Source organism: Mus caroli, chromosome 8 (assembly GCF_900094665.2).
Source record: "Mus caroli chromosome 8, CAROLI_EIJ_v1.1, whole genome shotgun sequence".
NCBI classification, from domain to species: domain Eukaryota; kingdom Metazoa; phylum Chordata; class Mammalia; order Rodentia; family Muridae; genus Mus; species Mus caroli.
The window spans coordinates 73768553-73774552 of record NC_034577.1 but is presented as its reverse complement, the minus strand read 5'-3'; the positions used below and the strand labels follow the sequence as shown (position 1 = coordinate 73774552).

Genomic DNA, 6000 nt, shown 5'->3' with positions numbered 1-6000 from the left:
TCTCTCTCTCTCTCTGTAATCCTGCAATGACATATAATGAAAAAAGGTCATGACTTTGAGAGAGAGCAGGAGGAGTGTATAGAAGGGCTGAGGGAGGATGGGAAAGGATAAATGACATAACTTCAAAAATGAAAGAAAAACACGTTAAAAATAACTATTACCCAAAGACCTGCTCTAGATTGATTGCATATGTAGTCTCATTACTTCCTATTAAAATCATTTAAGGCAACTATATAATATAATATATATTATACATATTTATGTATAAAATATATAAACATAATATTTAGTTTATATCTATTTTCCACAATGCCTGCGGTGAAACACATTGCTCTATAAATTACCTTTCTATTGCTGTGTAAGAAATCATGAACAAAGAGGCTTAAAACAACATCTTCAATAGAGTCACAGTTTACATGGGTGTCAAGTTCAATTGGATATTTTTTCCAGAGTCTCATTAGGTAGAAAGCAAGGCATTTACCGGGGAAGCTCTTATCTGGAGATGCTGGAAGGAATCCATTGCCTGGCTCATTACAGTTTGTTGTCAGAATTCAGTCTTTGTAGGTTAGGAATGAGGCTGATATTTCTTCACTGGCTATCAGCAAAAGCTGCTTATCATGCTGGAAATATGGATGCTGTGTTTCATAGCTCTCATCCTTCTCAAACTGTTGGTGATTTATATAGTATATGTAATTTTAAGTCTAATTTTCCTCATAATTTCTGTCTGTTGTTCCCCCTTTTTGACTCTCTCTCTCTCTCTCTCTCTCTCTCTCTCCCTCCCTCCCCTCCCCTCCCCTCCCCCTCTTTTGCTCTTCTTTAGGACTAATGTCATATTTGATGTTTGTGCTCAGCAACATCTCTGGTAAGCCATTCAGTATGATACAACATAGTCATAAGTGACCCACCACAGCACAGAGACGATATCTCAACACGCGTCCTCCTCCTGTCATACTCCCACTTGAAGGGAGAAGCATAAATCTATGAATCACAAGGAATTGGCAGAATTAATGTCAGCAAGCCTGCAGCTGACTGAACTCCGGGGCTTTGTCCTTACACCGCATTCATTGCAGGGCTTGATTTCTATGGAAGGGCCTTATGGAAAGCAGCCATATCGTTGTACAGCCAGTCTGTGTGGGTCTCAAATACTGCTATAAAAAGTACCACCTCAGAGGGCTCAAACACAAGTTCTCACCCCCTCGTCCCATAAAACAGCAGGTCCAGATGGTCAAGCAGTGCATAAATGATGCTTCGTTATGCTCTACATAATTTTTGATTTGTGCTTGTGTTTGTTAGAGTAATCTGCCCTATTTTATCACCTGCCTTGATGCTGCCTTCTCCCCTCTGTCTCATAAACCCACTGAAGAAATTTGGTTAACTAGCATCATGTCCAAATACCCATGGAAATTACAGTTTTTCTACTTACTTGCCTTTTTCCCAGTTAATTGTGTTAAATGTCTTTGAGTCTCCAGGGGAACTGCAAAAGATGCAAAATCAACTGAGAAAAAGCCAAGATGCCATCATGGCTCATGCTTGTAATCCAAGGACTTGGGCACCTGAGTCAGGAGGGTTGCCCTTAGTTTAAGCTTCTTAGTGAGTTACAGGCTAGCGTGGCTACAGAATGAGACCCTGTCTTAAAACACACACACACACACACACACACACACACACACATACACACACACACAAGAGAAAACAAAGGTATAGAAGAAAAAAGGGAAATTATACCCAGGATAATAAAATACCCACAGATAATTAGAGATCACAAACATTTACATGAACAGATTTAATGTCCCACAAAGGAGAAGCCTGATACAAGCCTTGTTCCACTGATTTTAAATAGGATAAATGATGTGCATCTCTTGGGCAGTAGAATAGATAGAACCATTTGATAGAACCATTGCCTTCTTAGCTGACAGCTTTTTTGTCTCTATGCTGAATACCCAGGGAGTCACCTTTTCTCCTGGCATTCACCAGGCCAGAGAGTCCATTGACAGACTGTAATCACTTTCTGTGTGTTTTGAATGATGTGGATTATGGGCTAAACAGCTTTAAAGCTCGATTACTTGATAACTCACTAGGGGCAAGCCAATAGACATCACTGGGCTGCAGCATTCATGCTTATAAATATACATTGTTCCCAAATTCCATCTATGATACAAGTATCATTTATGATGTGTTTGAGTTGGGTTTGACTAATAAGAATTCACTTCCTGCATCTTGTAAAAAGAGGAAATAGTAATTCCAGGGGTGTGTACTTTCGTCCATGTTCAAGCAAAGCCTGGTGGAAAGTCTGGAGGACCGGCTGTGGGGAAGCTTTAGGGATATTTTTTTTCCTTTGGAAATAAAAAGGCTTTTGTATTCTCAAAGACATCTTTCTTTATTCTTTGGGTCAGAAATATATTTATCTCAAATGCTATTAAAAAAAAAAACAAAAACAAAAAAACTTTATACTTGGTAGCATTTTAAATGAGGCACAGATTATTAAAGCAACACATGGATGTGAAACATGATAATGCAGAGTAGTTGGTTGGCGTGGACAAACACTCTCTTTTAAAACATTGGGTTTGCCTTTTCCTCTGTTGTAGATTATGAGAACCGTTCGTGTTGTCATTTTGATGGGTTATGCCTGAAATGGATGGCTCAGTTTTGACAAGTCAGAGCCTTCACATAACATTTTAAAGCGTTAAAGGAAATTAAATGAACAGTAAAATTATAAATTGGGCCTAAGCTATAACTTCTCTCCCCGGAAGAGAGGATATTAAGAATAACATGCACGTAGGGAAAGATTTTTTTTTCCTGGCAATAAAATTAGGACAATAACAACCAACAGAGAGTGAATCTATTTGCGTTGCCATTTGGCGTTCCAAAAAAATTCAAAAGAAGCCTCCACCAGGCAGGCACGTATACTGCTATATATTTGCAGTGTTGCCACGGTGCAAGGGAAACAGCTGTTTATGTTTTCATTTTGATTTTATTTTCTGTTTCCATTGCTGTTCTGTCAGTGTGTGGCTTCATAAAGCTGTAGGGTTCTGTTAGGGGGGACCATGGAGGCCATGTGCTTTGGAAGCTGATGTGTTGGTTTTCCAGCTTGATAGCAGTTCCTTATTGTAGCTGGAGAGAGGAGCATGACTCTGTGTGTGAGAGACAGGGAGTGACAGGCCACCAGTCCCATGCCCAGAAGTGTGCCCTCCCTGTCTCTGAGCTTGCTTTTATGGGGTAAATATTATGTCACCGCTTTCATTTCTTTTGTTCAAACTATCTGAGACTTGTAAGATGGCTGCTTTTGTCAGACACTTGTTGGAAAGCACTCTTGTAAAGCTGCCTCCTGGAGATGGCTTTATGCCTTGGCTATAAAGTAAGCTTTCATAAGATTTGGTCGGAAAGCTCCCCATGCTATTTTTACTGAGGGTGTGTTTGACTTGGGTATTTGGACATAGCCTTCATCTTAGCACCCACTGTTCTCTCTCTGAATTGTTCCCCCACCAGCCTCTTGTAGGAAAGAACAACACAGTCTATGTATCTCTTCTCCCTGTACGTGGAAACCAACCAAGCCTTTTTGGGTGTCTTACTTGGACATTTGAAATGACAACAGCCACGTATCATTTAACAGGTCCCCTTGGACTCCAGACCTAGCTGCTGAGATGTGCTTCCTATGAGACAGTCCCCAATATCTATCAGGTGGTTTGGGGATTATTTCACTATGGCAAATATATTTTCATTTCAATTCTGCCATGTTACAAATTCTTGTTCCAATATTTTCTTTCTTTAAAAAAAAATCCACAACCATTCCGTTAAGCACGTGGGTCCAGATGCTCGGACCCAGGCTTGCTTGCACTGTCACTTCCTGTCTCTCACACACAAAGGCATGCTCCACCCTCACTCCCAGATCCATCTCACAGACCCTCTCTTGACCTCGCATGGCCACAGCTTTGCTCTCTTACATGCTGGTACTGGTGATATCTGGACAAGCCACTGCACATCTGATGTCCTACAGTTCAGCAGCATAGTGGTTATGTTATATACTAATTGAATGATGTATGACCAAGTGTCTATATCCCTTACAACATAGTTCCCTTCCTTCCTCCCCACCTCCCTCCTTCCCTTTCTTTTACCTTCCTTCCCTCTCTTCTTACCTTCCATCCTTTCTTCCTCTCTCCTTTTTTCTTCCTTCCTCTCCCTCTCCCTTCCTCTTTCCCTCACTTCTTCCTTCCCTCCCTACCTCCTTCCCTTCTTTTACCTTCCTTCCCTTCTTTTCTCCTTCCCTCCTTTCCTACCTTCCTTCCTCTCTTACTCTCTGCTCTCCCTCCTTCCCTTCCTTCTTCCTTCCTTCCCCTTCTCTCTTCTTACCTTCCTTTCTTACTCTCTCCTACTCCCTCCCTCCTTACTTTTCTTCCCTCAAACAGTTTTGTATTGATGCTTTAAATTCTTCTATAAAATGAGTCATGAAACATTTTATTCCTTTCAGATTTTCTTGGCAGTTGGCCTGTTTGATTAACTTCTACAAAAAGGAGCAGAAACTTTTTTTTTTTTTTTTGGTTTTTCGAGACAGGGTTTCTCTTTATAGCTCTGGCTGTCCTGGAGCTCACTTTGTAGACCAGGCTGGCCTCGAACTCAGAAATCCGCCTGCCTCTGCCTCCCGAGTGCTGGGATTAAAGGCGTGTGCCACCATGCCCGGCTCAGAAACGTTTTTAAAGGATAGCATAAGTCTTAGTAATCTTGCATTTGGTCTGGGAACAGATTGCTTGGTGTCTTAGTTATGGTTTTTATTTCTGGGATGTAACATCATGAACAAAAGAAACTCTTAGATGAAAGGGTTTCTTTGGTTCACATATCCCGAATCACAGTCCACAGAGGGAAACCAAGGCAGGAGCTCAAAGCCAGGCAGGAACCTGAAGGTGGGAACTGATATAGAGGCCATGGAAGAGGTCTGCTAATGGCTTGCTCATCCTGTGTTCTCATTGAACACAGGTTCACCAGTCTATGGGTGGCACCACTCACACTGGGCTGGGGCCTCCTCCATCAATCACAAATTAAGAAAATACTCCACAGGTTTGCTTACATTCTGATCTTATGGAGGTATTTGCTTAGCTGAGGTTCCCTCCTCTCGGATAATCCTAGCTTATGTCAAGGTGACATAAAACCATCCAAGACACTTGGATGTTCAAAAGGAAACCTAACAACAGAGGCATTTCTCTTTAAAAATAAGAAAATAAGTCAAGAGTAATTAGTGACCCCAAGAAGCTATTTCCTTGTATATCCATGCCACGAGCAGTGCTGACGCTCAAACGCTATCTATGGCCAGGAAACACATTTTCATTTCTCCTCTTGTCATTTGCTTGATAAGATTTCAGTCGGGCACAGTCCTGAGTGACTGAAGGGCTAAGCTGAGGCAACCAGATTCGTACCACGTCTTTCACCCCTTTATAAGTTTTATGTTGTCTCTCTCTAATGGAAGCTACGAAATCACTTCTCCCAAGACAAGACAAGCACTTGAGTGGTTCATAACTGTTCCAGAAGACCCTTTGCTGTTCATGTGTGCAGTGTTTCCATGCACGCTCCAGCCAAGTCATTTGGAGCTTGGCTGAGGGCTCTTAGTGGAAGGAGATTTCTCTATAGGCAGAGAACCCTTCTCCAACATCGATCGGTTGTGTGGCTGCCGAGGGCAAGTGTCATTGATGTCTGCTGGCAGTGTACTGTCCACAAACTTCAATTTAATATAGAAATTTATTGAACTAAAATCAAATGAGATATGAGTCTTGCAGACATTTTTTGTTTCCTAATTCTAAACAGTCAGCATTGGAACAATAAAACTGCTCTTCTGTATGGAAGAGGTTATTAATGTGGGACTTTGCTCTTGGTTGTACTCTCCCTTTCAAAAACACTTTGCTAATCTGTAGTTGTCTGAATATTTGTTCAGATGCCAACAAAAGTAAAACTGATTATTTATTACCACCACATATAAGTTACTAATAAACCAATACTCAGACTTGCTGTTTGCTT

General features: G+C 41.3%; 1 protein-coding gene across 10 annotated transcripts in view; it reads left to right on the top strand.

Annotated features, from left to right (window-relative positions):
- Il15 (interleukin 15) overlaps nucleotides 1-6000 on the top strand; it is a 73894-nt gene that overhangs the window by 48019 nt on the left and 19875 nt on the right. For 6 of the 10 annotated variants that reach the window (XM_029480480.1, XM_029480478.1, XM_029480482.1 and 3 more), the window contains one exon: nucleotides 821-862. The exons of the other annotated variants lie outside the window; for them this stretch is intronic. The gene's annotated coding sequence lies outside the window, so the exon portion shown is untranslated. The remainder of the gene's footprint in view (nucleotides 1-820; nucleotides 863-6000) is intronic. 10 annotated transcript variants of the gene reach the window in all.